Source organism: Neovison vison, chromosome 11 (assembly GCF_020171115.1).
Source record: "Neovison vison isolate M4711 chromosome 11, ASM_NN_V1, whole genome shotgun sequence".
In the NCBI taxonomy this organism is placed as follows: domain Eukaryota; kingdom Metazoa; phylum Chordata; class Mammalia; order Carnivora; family Mustelidae; genus Neogale; species Neogale vison.
This window is the reverse complement of record NC_058101.1, coordinates 191,123,321-191,140,666: the sequence shown is the minus strand read 5'-3', so window position 1 is coordinate 191,140,666 and position 17,346 is coordinate 191,123,321.

The window sequence follows — 17,346 nt, the reverse complement described above, 5'->3', positions numbered from 1 at the left end:
AACCTTCCATGGGAGGTTGGCTCACTGCCATACCTGGCTGAGTAGAATATGAAAGCTGAGGGCCGGAGTAGAAACTCTGGAAAGGTTTTTGGGGGGATGAAGCTCATGCTCTTGGGAGGGCACTTTGGTGTGAGGCGCAGAGATGCTAAAGAAGATTATCTTTTTTCCATGTAACATAAACATTTGTCTCTGAATCCTCTGTACCAACTTTGTGAAATGTATATTATTCATTTATTGATGATGGAGTCGAGCTTGCTTTTCTGGAACTGTGGCAAAGTGTTAAATCTAGCTTCCTAAATAGGAAAACCAGAACTCCCTGTTTGGTCCAGTGGTCCAGATTTACATCTGCTGTCCCACTGTCAGTGTGGATAGGTCTGCTCTTTGTTCCCAGTAGGGTACAGAATGGATGATGAATTATAAATTCATTGACCTCCAAAGCCCTCTACAAGGGAAGAGATAAGGCAGCACATAAAATGTTATGTGAAAGACGTATTTTATGCATAACTAATTTATTTACAGTAAGAGCTTTTCTAAAGTAAAATATGCATATGGGTGCCTTTTTAATAAAGTGAACAAAACAATCCACCTTTTTCTTGATGAACTGAGTCAATAATTGGGACATTATTGTTAAGATATGATGAGAATTTGATGAGCATTAAGTTGATACAGGATACCAGGCTGAATAGCTCATCGATGGTTAATGAACTTCATTTTGAAAAAAGAAATCTGCCTGTTGTCAGCTTGAATTTCATTCATTTGCTTCCTTCACAAAAAAGTGAGTTAGGTGTGCAGCCGTGTGACCTCCTGGGTATTACAGTATGACTGCATCTTTCCATAATTAATTAGCAAATCAGAGGTTACAGCGGTCTCCTCTAGAGTGAAAGGAATAGTAAGGAGGCAAGCTCCCTGTTGTTCTCACTATCTGGTATCTAATAACCATCAATTATTTTTGCTCAATTAATATACCCCTTGAATTTACTATATACTTGAGTCTCCCTTTTACTAGAGTTAATCGATGGGAAGACAGAAGATGATTCCCCATTTCAAGAGTTTATCAAGTGACACTAATAGTGTTCTCCAAGCAAGCCTGAATGCTTGATGTATAACTGAATCTCAGACACAAGCTAATACAAAAACTGGATGTTGGATGCCATGACAAGATTAAATTCCAACATGTTAACTTCCAGGAAAGAGACTGGTTAAAAAAAAAAAATCATATTACCACTTGTTCCACACACTGTCAAAGTCATCAAAAAACTGACTGAGAAGGCCAAAAAGAAGCCAGAACAGGGAATAAAATTGCACCAGCATCGAAACCAGGAGTAGTACCCACCACATATCACAGATACACTGCTGTGTGAACCAAAGCAAAAAAAAATCACAGGACATTTCACAGAATTTGCTTTCCTGAGAAAGCTGGCATGATGCTGCAGAAAGCAATCAGAGAACATTCTCTTGGTCTCTTAAAATTCTCCATCGTGAAGAATCGAATTGAGGGCTGGTGTTGCAGGCACCTTGCCTGGTTGTGGGTCAAAGGCTCCGATTTCCTCTTTGAAATCAGAAGGAACAATAATTCTTTGTTTTTGTTGCTAACTAATTAATTGTGATGAGGTTTGAAGGCTAACTCCTGCTTCAGTGAGATGAGGAGGTCTGGAAGGGAAAGTGGATCCCGGAGACAGAACCCAAATATACCAGCTAACTGGTCATCAAATTAGCACAAGAGCAGAGGAGAGGTTCAAGGAATAAAAGGCACAGGACGAGACAATCAGGCAAACTCGACTTCTCACCAGTGTGCCTATCAGCCAAGAGAGTCATCGCAATTTTGTGGACCTAGTATTAATGCAGTGGTTGCAAAGTACTTGGACAAAAAGCACAAAAAAATTCTCCTATAGCCCAGCTTTTCACACTGCTCTGGGTCCCAGAGGTTCTGACTAAACCTGATATGTTCTGGCCAGCTCTTCTGTTTTAAGGATAAGATTTTAAACGCAAATTAAAATTAAAAAAAAAAAAAAAAAAAACACTTTCCACTTACATCACTACTGAGATTAAAAACATTGATAATAGCCAGTTTTAATGAGGTTGAGGGAAGCAGGCACCCTTAAAGACTGCTGGTATAACTATCAACTGCAAAAAATCTTCCTGGAGGGTAATTTGGCAATCTGCTCCAAATTCAAATGCACATTCACTGACCCAGCAATTCCACTTCTAAAAATACACGCTAATAATCAGATGAGTGTTCAAAGATATAGTACAAGGATATTCTATTGATAATAGAGAATAATTAGAAACCAAAAAAAATGTACATCAATAGGGATTTGGAAACATTATGGGACATTATACAAAGGAATACAGTGTAGCCATTAAAAATAATTGTATACGTCTATATTTAGTTATACGGAAAAAATCTGCAATGTGTTGGCAAGTGAAAAAAGCAAGCTACAAAACAGGCATCTGTGGAAAATGTTCATTGAGAAAAAGTCTGAAGGGCTCTCCACCAGAAGATATGTGGTAGTTATCCTAGCTTGTGGATTTATGAATGATTTTTATATCTTTATAAAATGATGTAGTGTCTAGGTATTTTATTTTTAAATTATTTTTGTCTAGGTATTTTAAAAGGAAGATTGCTCTTATAATTTTAAAATATAGATAGTATTCACATTCCATATATTGTTTCTAAACCACCTGCATTCTCCTTCATTGGGCAATGACACACCCCCAAGAGTTTTTATGCATCAAAATGTGATTTTTCATACATCATCTCATAAGCAAGTATTTTGAAAATCCCACTGATATGCAAGAGCTCTGTTTTAAAGTATCACATGATCTGTCTGAACAGCGGTTTGTTTGCATTTTCTCTGTTAACTTTCTAAAACTTAGTGTCATCAGAAAATGAACATACTAATAAAGTCAGTAAGGTGGATAATTCTTAGACTACAATTGAGGGAAAAAAATTGATAGCTACGCCAAATATAAATTTAAAGTCTCAGACCTGTGTAGCACTTAACTTAGCCAGTTATTTTAATGGGTGATCAGTTTCATTTCCCTTTCGAAAAGGTCCCTTCTCAAATGCTTGGATCCATACCCTTTGTGGAGCAGAGAGGAAGTCCTGTGACCTCACTCCCATCCCACCTTTCCAAACTCACAAATGGAGTTGATTGGAACAAGATTCAACTGGGCTAAGGAGGGCCTTTTTCTCAAGGATTTGGATTAGAATGAAGAAATCAAAGTAGGTCTCTGTTCAAGATTAAGTTGAAAAAATAGGCTGGGATTTTGAAGGTCCATTTCTACCTAGATACCAAAAGAGAGGCAGAGATAAGGAAAATGTGAATCCACAGAAAGAGATAACTGAATTACTATGTTTTTACAAGTTTTTCACCAGGAATAACTACATTCCCTGCTTGGTTTCTGGAAGATACCATAAATTCTCCTCTTGGCTTATGCTAAATTTCTGCGGCTCTCTACTTTTTGCAAATGACTAATCTCTCGACAAGAAGCTTCTAGAATGGTCCTCAATGATCATCACCTTTGGGTATTCCGATGTAGTGTGCATGGGATTTAACTTATCTAACTAACAGGAGATGGAGGAAATGATGGGCCCTAAGTAATGGGCTGTATTGGCTTCTGCTTAGATTCTATCTCTGTCTAGTAACTCAACTTCTAATAATGAAGGATGCCAAGCTGTCAGGAATGTGGTTCAGAATTGCAGAATCACCAGAAACACGTTGCTTTCCTAAGACTGGAAAAATAAAGCAAAGTAAGAATATTTGCACCATGTTGAGCTAAGTGTCAGAACAGATCTATAAAGAAAGAATATGGGGAAATTTCCCACTTCAAAAAGTAGCAGCGATGATACTAGAACACAACACATGGAAGACTATCAGCAGGACAGAAACAAATGTCCTGGAGAAAGAGAGCAGCCAATGCCTTCTGGTAGAATATCCAGACATAGTAAAAGCAGATCTTTGAGAGCTCTAAGCCACAGATGTCAAAACAGATAACAGCAACAAATAGAAACATGGCAGAAGAGCAATGAAAAGTTACCTTATCAACAACTGGAGGAAATGAGAAGATATTGAGGGGAAATGAGAGACTATAAATCACACTCACTTGTGATAATGAGGTGTGGGTTTTTTTTTTATAGTACATTTAAATTACCAGTGCAAGAATTTTATTGAGTCTGTGTCATAGTAGATACATATTATTTGCGAAAAAAAAAAAAAAAGTTCAATGTCTCAGTTAAGAACCCTAGTGTATTGTCTGAAGCAAAGGTCCCTGAACCCTTGTATGTCTGCCAGATCTCCTGAGTGCTACGTATAGTGACTTCTTTAGGTCATAGAAGTTCACCACCGATGTTATCAACCCCATTATCTCCAGACTACCTAGTTGAGGAAAGGGATTATATAGGTTTGGATTCCTTCCTTGTATTCTCCCAGCACAAAATAAATGAATATATGAACTGAAGAGTAGTATAGAGGTTTTGCTCAGGGGCCACCAATAACTTCTCAAAGGCTTTTCATCTCAACCAAAGAACACAGAAAACTATTTAAGAGACTACCTTCTCCATACCCACAAGGGCTGTATGTAGCTAAAACCATTCTAAATGTATAGGAAATAAAAAATCCATTATACACAATGGATAGCTCAGGCCATGAGGGGCTAATTCTCTCACAAACCCAGCTGCATGGTAGGATTAAAAACAAACATTAAACTTTGAGCCACTGTAGCCAAAATAAAAGTCTAATATGTAATAGTCATAAGAAATATATTGAAAGCTATGGAATCACCAAAGTAAAATTTGTAACTCCTATTTAAAGCCAGTACATTATGAAACTAACTCTAACACCTCTACAATTTTAATTTATAGACCAAATTTAATTTAATTTATAGACCAAATTTAATTTATAGACCAAAGCACCTGGCCAGATACAGAGACACAGCTCAGAGTTCGTATTAGTCAACTTTCACTAGTCTTGCTAACAAAATCCAAATGGCTAAAAATAACAGGGGTGTATTTCTCATTCACAGCACCTGCTGAGTGGAGGTCAGCTGCTTCTTGGTTCTGCGTATCCCTTCAGTGGGAGTCAAGTTAAACAAAGGATTCCCCACCTGGATTATGCTGTTCTCTGGAGAGAAGAATCAAAAATAAGACTGCACAACTTTTTTGTTCATTCTTGGCATGCATGTGTGCATGACTCACATGGAAGGGTGGGAAATACATGGCCTTCTTTAAAGAGGGCCACCAGAGTGGGGACATATAGGGACAGGCCCCAGTACTGAGGGCAACAAATATATTGAACAAGTAATATAATCCATCATCATTGAATCAGAGCTGAATACCGTAGCATCTTCCCTCTCTGAGTTACGAGTAAAAGGCAGTCAACAATTTGTAAACAAAACTGGAGGAAGAAATTATCCTTCAGAAACTATCAACGACAGAGGTCATGGGGACCTCTGTTGTTAAGCATCTGCTTTCAGCTCAGGTCATGATCCCAGTGTTCTGGGATTGAGCCCCACATTGGGCTTCCTGTTCAGTAGGAAGCCTGCTTCTCTCTCCCACTCCTCCTGCTTGTGTTCCTTCTCTCACTGTCTCTCTCTCTGTCAAATGAATAAATAAAATCTTTAAAAAATAAAAATTAAAAAAATAAAATTGAGCTTTAAGAAATTGCAAACAAAAATAAGGGATATTTTGTATTCAATTGACCCCTTTAGTTAAGACCTCAGGTGCCCATTCACAGCCTGCCACCATTTGCATAAATATATCTTTTAAGGAAAATTTGGTAAAGCTTCTGAAAAGCCATAAAAATATTCTTGTCTTGACACAAAAATTCCAATTTTGAGAATTTACCCTAATTAGATAGTCCTATGGTAGCATAAAAGATATACTCCCAACTATGTCCAACACAACAATATATATAAAACCAACCAAGGGGAAATATTCTCATAATTGAGACATAAGATCAGTTTAAAAAGTTATGATGCATTCATAATAATAGAATGTTCCACAGACATAAAAGTGGTACACAGGAATACATATGCCTTTTGAATATATTTATGATAAAAGACATAATTCATCAGGACACAGGAATGAATACACACTGAGGCTATGTGGATAAAGTCTCCAAGTCTTGGCTTCGGCTCAGGTCAGGAATTCAGGGTTGTGAGATCGAGCCCCGCATGGGGCTCCATGGTCAGTGCAGAGTTAGCTTCAGATTCTTTCCTTCTCCCTCTGCCTCCTCCCCCCTGCCCTCCCACTCCAGTGTGCAATTTCTCCCTCTCAAATAAATTAATTAATTAAATCTAAAAAAAAAATTAATTAAATCTTAAAAAAAAAAAAGTTTATACACATAAACCTGGTTTGGGGGAAAATGTGAATACTTTTAAAGAAAAGACTATGAAGATAAATGCCAAAATACTATTTCCAGATAGCATGTTTAAAGGTAAGTAACTACAATTTTCTTCTAGATGTTTTATTCTTTCAGGAAAAATAAATTAATCCCCTAAAATGGCTCCTGTCCAAACTTACAGATTGTAGCTGCCCTGGAAGACTGAGGCCTTATTTCTGGCTGGGGACTTTACATCCACACTCAGGAAAACGATCACCCTGACCTTGAGAAATTGGATTGCCTGTCATCCATCATAAGAGAATTCAGCAAGCATGACAAGGAAAAGACCCATTGTATCTGCACAGTGAAATTATTCTCGATACAGAATGTACTTAGAAGGAACATAACTAAAAAGCTACACAATTCTTAATTGTCACGGTGTGCTATTTTTTCACCAACATCTTATCACCTTCCCAGCCAAAAATGACACAACCTTATTTTTTTTAAAATGCCCATATCTTAGCTAAAGGCATTTTCTCAAAACTCTCTGACTTTGCAGTAAGTACTAATTTAAAGAAAGGAACTCTCAAACATTTTCTTTTCTCTGAGAATCATAAAGAACATGAGCAGAGGACCTAAAATTTAGGGGAGCATATATACCTGGCGATCTATCCCTTGAGATAATACAGACGCAGAAAAAATAATTAAACAGCTCTCTCAGCTAAAACCTCATACCATGTAGCTAGACGATTGCATTTTATACTTATCCATGAATATTTTTTCTCTGCTCACCAGGTGGTTTTTTTCCTTATAAAGTAGCACTTTTTTTCTTCTTTGCTTTTCACAAAGAGATGAAAATTAAAAACAAACAAAAAAGACCTTTGGAGTTGATACAAATGGGCGTCTTCTATGTCTGTGGAATTCATGCTTTATGCCTTCTTGGCTCACAATCCACTGGCCCAGGAGGCTGCCACCTCAGACTGGTGTCCTGGGTCTCCTAGGCTTACAATCCTGACACACATGACTGTTTCTTGTCTCCTCCAAAACCACACACGCGCGCACACACACACACACACACACACACACACACACATATGAATGAAAAATTTAAAGAACACGGAGACCATCCAAACATGCTGTTCCACCTCCCCAGGGCCCTTTGCCTTCCACTCTTCTATCCAGGCCTGCTCCTGCCCAGCAACTACAGAGCTACCCCACTTTTGTTTCCTGTGGCTGGTTTTCTTTTCCTTTCTTTGCCTATGCACCTACTGCTTGCCTCCCTCTACACACATGTCATCTCTGATCCCTGTCACTTTCCTTTTCTTCTATCCCTCTTATTTCCTCCCTTCCCCAGGTCTTCCCACAAGTTTCCGACTTTTCTGCCAAACAAACAAACAAACAAAAAAACACCATAAATAAATCGTGACAATTCTAGTCCTCACTCACCAGAGTATCCCTTCCTTCTCCATATCACCACAAGCTAGATCTGTCCTCCTGCTAATCCCAGTCATCCTTTCTACCAGGTCCTCAAGGCCAAATCCTCTGCCACAGATCTTTCCCTTTTTGTTAGCGAGCGGTTTGTGTAATCTGAGGTCCCAACAAGCTGTTCTCCACATAACTGATATATTCATGCATTTTCTTATACACATACAGCAATAAATACAAAATTATAGCTATAGCATTTGATATACACTTGTGTTAAAAAGACTTTCTCAATATTTAATCTACAAGGTACATAGCGTGATTTAGTATTTTCCATGAGTAGTATGAAGAAAAAATATTACTACTTTATGCTAAAGCTTACTGAAGCATATTCAGAATACTAAGGAAAGGTAATAATTCTTCTCATTTAGAAATTCATTTGGAACTTATAATTCATTTGGAATTCATAACTCATGTGGAAAATACCTTGATAGACTCTTTGAATATAAATGGTGAGGGCTTTAAGACATGGTCTACAAAGTAAGGGTAGGGGAGTTTAGAATATCCCAAGGCAAGGTTTGCTTTGGAAATGAAAGATGACGAAGAGTGAGGAACAAAGATTGAGGGGAAAAGAAGGACCCTAGAAATAGGATGTGAGCCCAAGGATGGTTATAGTCTGTGTTAGGTAATAGCAGATAATTTGAGGGGATCAGTGATAGGTGACATTGAACTTGAGGTTGGCTCCTGCCCTTTGATGTCTGCCTTTCTCTACCCACAAGCCTTGCAGTCCATAAACTGGAAGTCTGAGACAGTCTTGTGTCAGTGGGAACTCAGAAGAATGAAGGAAGAAAGAAAGTGCCCAGCCTGGATGCGTGGGTGAGAACAGCAGCATCAAGGATTTGTGATTTTTTTAAAAAAATCTTTAACATAATATAAAATGTATCATCTTAACTCTTTTAAAAAATACATTTCAGAAGTCTGAAGTACATTCACATTGTTGTGTAACCAACCTCCAGAACTCTCTTCATTTTGCCAAAGCCAAGCTCTATACCCATTGAACCTTCTGTCTGTATGAATCAGACTATTCTAGATACCTCATACATGTGAAATAAAACAGCATTTGCCTCTTCACAAAGCATACTATTCTCAAGGTTCATTCATGTTAGAGTATAGGTCAGAACTTCCTTCTTTTAAAAAATTGAATAATATTCTATGGTTTGCATTACACCACATTTTGTTTATCCTTTGCTCTATTGAACAGTGGGTTGCTTCCACATTCTGGCTATCGTGAATGCTGCTGTTATAAACGTGGGTGGGTGATGAGAGTCTGTACTAAAGAACTTCAGTACAGACGGACCGACAACAGAACCCTATTTTCCAAGAGGGTCAACTCTGAAAGGGGGAAAAGCATGCACCTGAGTTATGCAAAATTCTTTTTTCTGTTGCATTCACCACCAAACTTGTCTATGATTTGCAAAAAAAAACACCTTTCCATAGGAAAACTATATATTAAAGCTCACATCTCCACTTCCTTGTCCAACAGGCCTCTCAAACGTCACATGCCAAAACTCACTTTCTGGTCCTCCCCTCAAATCCAGCCATTATTGGTGATATAGCCTCTTCTCAGTTAAGGACAACGGGATCCTTCCACTAGCTTAGGCCAAAGGCATAATATGACCCTTTACTCCTCTCTTTATTTCGTTGTTGGCCAATCCCGTGTACTGCACCTTCAAATCATTTCCTCCTCTGAGCCATTTCCCCACCACCTCCAGTCTAAAGCCACCATCATCTCTTACCTGAACCACTCCAGTGGCCTCCTCCCCGTCTGCTTCTGCTATCACTGTCCTTGCTCCAGTTCTGTCCATTCTCTAACACAACAGACTTATGTTCTTCAGACTTAAGTCCAATCAGGATGCAGCTAGACTGCTTCAACAGCCTTCCTGTCTGTATGAAGTCCAAAGACCTTGCAATAACCTCTCAGTCCTTGTATGATCTGGTCTCCTGTTCCCTCTCTCACCTCATCTCTACTTCCCTCCACTCTCTTCACAAGGCTCCCCAGGTCTGACCTCTCCGCTATCCCTCAACCATGCCAATCAGTCTCTCTATAGCCTTAAACATCCACCCCCAACCACCCCTGCCTCCCCTAATGTCACTTTTCTTGTAAGTTCTTTCCTGGGCAGCCATACTTAAAATTGCAATTTCCTCACTCTCTGAAACACTCCCCATCCTTCTTCCCTGTTTCATTTTTTTCTGTAGTATTTACCACCTTTCAATATATTATGCATTTTATTTATTTATTCTATCCATTATCTATCCTCTACCACCAGACAGCATGCTTCGTGAAGGCCAGGATTTTATCTGTTTTGCCTATTGCAGTATCCTCAGAAGTCAGCAGTGCCTGGCACCGAGTTAGCCCTTAACAGATTTTTGTTGAATTAATTAAATATATAAGAGTGAAGGAATTAATTAAATGAATGAAGCAAAGAGTGAAGTCTTAGGAAAAATGAGATCGGCAGAAAAGTAAAAAGTGGAAACCGACAAATGTCAAGTAAGATTCTTGCATTTCATTGAGTTGACAAAATATAGAAGTGGCAGGCAAATCGTTGGCAATTAAGAAATTGTGAAGAGAGAAAAGAGGCAACAGCTTTGACTTCGTGACTGAAGAGGATCCCTAGAGCAGAATCAGTTTATCTTACAGTGTTTTAATCTTATACTCTGAACAAAACCCAAGTAGAACGAAGATACCGATGACATTTTGAATGTCTCGTTGATCTACTCACAAGACCAAAAGGTTTCTTATACCTACTAAGAAGGAGGACAAATAATTTCAGACATGCTCAGAGCTTGACATCATTCAACAGACTAAAGACAAATGAAGGAATTATTAAGAACTTCTCTAACTGGCCAGAAGCCTTTTAGGCAGTACCTGTCCCAGACCTCAGCGGAAGGAACATCTTAAATTGGGTCATTGGAGGAAATGGCATTCAAGTTTTACTAAACTTTTCTTTTTCAAAATTCCATGTGAATTGTTTTCAGCCACATCCATATACCCTTCAGCTTCGAGGCACATAGACAGATCCTCTTTTATGACTCAGTTCTGTGTTTCTAAAGTGTTTTGATTCTCAGACAACATTAATGCAAGAAGAAAGCTTCCCCTCTCCAACTTTTCACAAGCCATATCTTAAAAGCGCCAGCCTTTGAAATCACACTCAGTCTAGAATTGCATTGCATTTTTTATGAGAGTTAGGCAAATCCTGTCTCTCTGAAATGGATTATATCCAGGACTCCTTACTGTCATCTTGGAAGCACACCACTTCTACGTATTTCTCTTCTTACTGTCTCTCATCTTTTAATTATTGATTAGGCTTGTAGAGCATCTTGCGTCTAAAGAGTTCATATCCCATTTGGAGAGTTTTTCACAGCAGAATTTCATAAACATTGCTTAAGCTCTGTGCTGCTGTGGTAAAACAACAATGAAACTGCAGAAAGAGCCAAAATAACGGAGATGGAGAAATGGAGATGAGAGCTAAGGGGCAAGGAAACTGGTGAGAATAGGTACATTTGCACAGGAACTCTAATCCTTTAAAGCACTGCCGTAGGGGTGCACCCCGGTGGTTCAGTAGGTTAAGCCTCTGCCTTTGTCTCTGGTCATGACCCCAGGGTCCTGAGCCCCACATAGGGCTCCTGGCTCAGCAAAGAGTCTATTTCTCTCCTTGCCTCTCCCCTGGCTTGTGCTCTCTCTCTCTCTTTTTATCTCTGTCAAATAGAGAAAATCTTAAAACAAATAAATAAAGCACTACCATAAAAATCCTTTCATGCTCACTTATACGTCCTAGGCATGCTGTGATTAGGCTGCAGAAAGATGACCAAGAACTTGGGCCTGTGTTCCATGCTGCAGTTCCCTAGCCCTGTCAACACAGCAGATCTCACTCAAGAGCCATCTGTGCAGAGCTCTGTCCATAGAGATTGGCTTGTGCTTCCATAACATATCATGTGCTGGCCACTGTTCCCAGCACGTTGCAAGCATTGACACATTTAATCCTCGCAACATCCTGTAAACACGATTAGCAGCCTCATTTCCAAGCTGAGGAAACTGAGGGACAGCTACTAAGTGGTGGATCCAAGTTTGGCTCCAGGTGTGTCTCCATAGGAACCATGTTGTTGACCATGACTTAGCTGCATTTATGTGTGCTCTTTGGCTAGAAAATAGGAACACCGGAGGCTTCCTTTCACTCTATATTCTTGGACTTTGTGCTTTCTTTTCCTTTCATTCAATCTTCAAGTTATAATAAAAATAATGATTTTATTTATATTATTTCTTTTTTTTTTTTTTAAGGATTTGATTTATTTATTTGACAGAGATCACAAGTAGGCAGAGAGAGAGAGGGAAGCAGGCTCCCTGCTGAGCAGAGAGCCCGATGCGGGGCTGGATCCTAGGACCCTGAGATCATGACCCGAGCCAAAGGCAAAGGTTTAACCCACTGAGCCACCCAGGTGTCCCTATTTATATTATTTCTTAAAGATAAAGGTCTACTTCCCATTGTCTAGAGACCCTAAGTAAACTACCATTCAATTTGATGTTGATTTATTTGCTGAGAGTTATCTTTCACTGCCTACTTTTGTTACGTTGATCTTGAGTACTCTTACAACTCTAAAATTCTCCCTATCATTTAGTGCAATTTATCCTTTCTTGAGCCAAACATGAGAAAAATGTTCGTAAGCAGGAGTTTAGGGAAATAAGAAACGAAGTTTCATTGTCAAGAGGAAAACTGAACTTCCTATCCCATGGTTCACCATCTCTAGGATTGAAACATGTTATTTTACATTGTTTTAGCAAAGAATAAGCTATTTAATTCAATCAAAGATATTGGCTTCCAATCAAATATAGTGTACGTAAGTATTTAAGCTGTTATGGCCAGAGGAAAGAGTTAAATGAGAAAATCCAGTTGGGGGCGCCTGGGTGGCTCAGTGGGTTAAAGCCTCTGCCATCGGCTCAGGTCATGACCCCAGGGTCCTGGGATCGAGCCCCGCATCGGGCTCTCAGCTCCATGGGGAGCCTGCTTCCCTTCCTCTCTCTCTGCCTGCCTCTCTGTCTATTTGTGATCTCTGTCTGTCAAATAAATAACTAAATTAAAAAAAAAAGAAAGAAAGAAAATCCAGTTGGAGGGGGATAACTGACAGGTGTTTTATTCACGGTAAGTTTCAGACGGCAGCTGAAAAACTCTCACTGTAAGTTACTGAAGATCAGTAATCAAAGTTTTCAATTTGAAGTAATCAAATTTCAAATCAAATCAAGCCAGTAATCAAATTTCTCAAGTTGAACTGAAGTCAACTGGCCCCATAAGTAGTATTATAGCTCTGCTCTCTGACCCATCTTCTCTGTGTCTGTCCAACATCTGAAGTTTGCTCACGGAGACTGAGACTTCTGTACGTGCATGGGAATCATAAAATCATGACTGGCCCCCTCCTGCCCAATGACACCACTGACCTTGACCTTCATCTTCTTCATTCACTCAACCCGTCAGTCATGTATACAACAAACACTCACTGAGCACCTCCCTTCTCCAAAGACTTTTACAGATAATCTTCCAGACTTGAGGATGTTTAGCAGGCAAATGTATGAGTAAATAGACAATTGTCCACACTTGCTTAGTCAAGTCACCTGTGGACACCACTTTGTCACTACAGCTTCAATTCTTTACGCTACAGCCACTGAACTGTTCTTTTACCCAATCGGCTAGAAAATTTGACAACCCATTTTAAGCTAAGGAGTCCACTAGATCATGTATCCTTGGAATCCATGTGTTTAATTTTTTCGTTTTTTTAAATTGAAGTATAGTTGGCATATATCCGCTTCAGGTGTACAACATAGTGATTTGGCAATTATATACATTACAAAATGCCGACCGCAATAAATGTAGTTAGCATCTGTCACCAAAGTTATTACCATATTACTGACTATATTATCGATGCTGTACTTTTCATCCCTGGGACTTCCTTTATGACAGAAAGACGGTACCTCTTAATCCCCTCCGCCTATTTCGCCTGTTCCTCCATCTCCCCACGTCTGACAACCAGCAGTCTGTTCTCTATATTCATTAAACTGGTTCTGTGTTGGTTTGTTTTGTATTTTAAATTCCACATAAAAGTGCCACCATCTGGTATTTAGCTTTCTCTGTCTCACTCATTTCACTTAGCATAATAGCCTCGGCATCCATCCACGTTACCACACAAGGCAAAATTTCATTCTTTTTTTAAGGCTGAGTAATATTCCATGATGATTTATTGATGGACACTTAGGTTGCTTCCAAATCTTGCTATTGTAAGTATATACAGGGGTGTGTATATCTTTTCAAATTAGTGTTCTCATTTTTTTTAGGTAGCTACTCAGAAATGGAATTGAGTCGTATTTTAATTTTTTGAGGAACCTCCATACTGTTTTCCACAGTAGATGTACCAGTTATCTTCCCCCCAAGCAGGGCACAAAGGGCTCCAATTTCTCCACACCCTACCAAACCATTCTTTTTTTCTTTCTTTCTTTTTTCTTTTTTTTTTTTTTTTTGGTAATTTTATTTTATTTATTCTTTCAGTGTTCCAAGATTCAACACATTATTTCTTATCTTCATGATGCTAGCCATTCTGACTGGTGTAACATGACATCTCATGGTGGTTCTGATTTCTAGTTCCCTGATGATTAGTGATGTTGAGTATCTTTCATGCCTGTTGACCAACTGTGTGTCTTTTGTCTGTTTAGGTTCTCTGCTCATTTTTAAACAAACCTGTTGGTTTGTTCTGGTGCTGAATTGTAGGAGTTCTTTATATAATTTAGGTATTAACCCCTCAGATCTATCATTTGCAGATACATTTTCCCATTCAGCAGGTTGTCTTTCATTTTGTTAATGGTTTCCTTTGCTGTGCTCAATCCCAGGACCCCGAGATCATGACCTGAGATGAAGGCAGAGGCTTAACCCACTGAGCCACCCAGGTGCCCCCAATATTTTTTTTAAAGCAATTATAAATTTTTTTCTTAATTTCTCTTCCTTCTAGTTCATTATTAGTACATGGAGACACAACAGATTTCTGTATATTGATTTTATATCCTGCAATTTTACTAAATTCACTCATTAGTTCTAATAGTTTTTTGGTGAAGTCTTTAGGTACTCTTTTTTATATATAGAATCATGTCATCTATAAATAGTGACAATTTTACTTCTTATCGATTTGAATGTGTTTTATTTCTTTTCTACTCTGAAATGCTGCACCTTAGACTTCCAGTACTATGTTGAATAAAAGTGACAAGACAGGACACTCTTATCTTGTTCCTGATCTTAGAGGAAAAGCTTTCAGCATTTCACCATTGAGTATAATGTTAGCAGTGGCGTTTTCATATATGACCTTTATTGTGTTGACATTTGTTCTCTCTACTCCTACTTTATTGAGAGATTTTATCATGAATGGGTATTGAATTTTATCAAATGCTTTTTCTGCATCTATTGAGATGATCATATAATTTTATCCTTCATTTGTTTATGTGGTATATCACACTTTGATTTATGAATAGTGAAACATCTTTATCCCTGGAGTAAAGCAAACTAAGGCAGTCAGGAAAAGACAAATACCCATATGATTTCCCTCATATGTGAATTTAAGAAACAAAACAGATAAACATATGAGAGGGGAAAAACTGAGAGAGGGAAACAAACCATAAGAAACTCTTAACAATAGAGAAAAATGAGGGTGGATGGAGAGAGGTTGGTGGGGGATGGGCTAGATAGGCAATGGGTATTAAAAGAGGGCACTTGTGATGAGCACTGGGTGTTGCATGTAAGTTGCATGAACCACTGAATTCTACTGAATGACTGTTGCACTCCATGTTAACTAATTAGAATTTTTAAAAATTTTGAAAAAAATCCTACTAGGTTATGGTGGATGATCTTTTTAATATATCAGTGAAGTCAGTTTGCGAATATTTTGTTGAAGATTTTTGTATCTATATTCATCAGGGATATTGGTAACTTTCCTTTTTTGTGAGTTCTTTTGTCTGCTTTGGTATCAGGGTAATGTTGGCCTCACAGAATGAATTTGGAAGTATTCCTCCCTTTTTCATTTTTCTGGGATAGGTTGAGAAGGATCGGTAGTAACTCTTCTTTAAATATTTGATAGAGGGAATCCTGGGTGGCTCAGTAGTTAAGTATCTGCTAGTTCAGGTCATGATCCAGGGTCCTGACTGGGATACAGTCTCTCATCCAGCTCCTTCCTTCTGCCTTCTGCCTGCAGCTCTTCCTCTCTCTCTCCAACAAATAAATAAATTCCATAATGAATGAATGAATGAATGAATATTTGGTAGAATCCACCTGTGAAGCCATCTGGTCCTGGACTTTTTTTGGTTTTGAGTTTTTTGACTATCAGTTGAAATTCATTATTAGTAATCTGTCTGTTCAGATCTTCTATTTTTTCCTGATTCAGTTTTGGAAAATTGCATGTTGGGAGGAATTTATCAATTTCTTCTAGGTTGTCCAATTTGTCGGCATATAATTTTTCATAGTAGCCTCTTTTCTCTTTCATTTCTGATCTTATTAATTGTGTTCTTGCTCTCTCTCTCTTTTTTTTTTCTTGAAGACTCTGGCTAAAAGTTTATCCATTTTAGTTTTTCAAAGAACCAGCGCCTGGTTTTACTGATCGTTTCTATTTTTTTAATCTATATTTCATTTATTTCTGCTCTGATCTTTATTATTCCTACTACTTACTTTGGACTTCATTCTTCTTTTTCTAATTTTTTTAAGCATAAGTTTAGAGTTATTTAAGATCTTTCATGTTTCTGAGGCAAGTTTTTATCCCTCTAAACTTCCCTCTTAGAATTGCTTTTGCAGTTGTGTTTTCATTTTCATTTGCCTCCCTGTATTTTTTGTTATTTCTTCATGTATTTTTGATCTCTTTGATTTCTTCAATGGCCCACTGGTTTTTTAGTAGCATGTTGATAAGACTCCTGGTGTTTGTGTTTTTTTTTTTTTTCAAGTTTTCTTCTTATACCTGATTTCTAGTTTCACACTGTTGTGGCTTGGGAAAAAAAAAATGCTTGAAATGATTTCAGTATTTTTAAGTTTAACTGAGAACTGTTTTGTGGCCAGCCATGTGATCTATCTTTGAAAGTATTCCATGTGCACTTAAAATGAATGTGTATTCTGTTTTTTGGGATAGAATGTCCTATATATGATGAAGTCCATGTGGTCTAACATATCCTTCAAAGCCACTGTTTCATTATTGTTCTTCTGTCTTTAATCTATCTATAATTTAAGTTGGGTGTTAAAGTATTCTCCTACTATTGTATTATTGTGTATTTGTCACTTTACATCTGTTAGTTTTTTAAAATATATTTAGGTGTTCCTAAATTGAATGCATAGATATTTATAATTGTTGTGTCCTCTTACTGGAGTGAACCCTTTATCATTATATAACGTCTTCTTTGGTCTCTTTTTATATTTGTTTTGCCTGATATAAGTATTGCTACCCAAGTTTTCTTTCTGACTTCCATTTGCATGGTCTGTCTCATTTCATCAGGCATCCTATATTTTTAACTTCTTACTGGCTCCTTTCTTTCTTT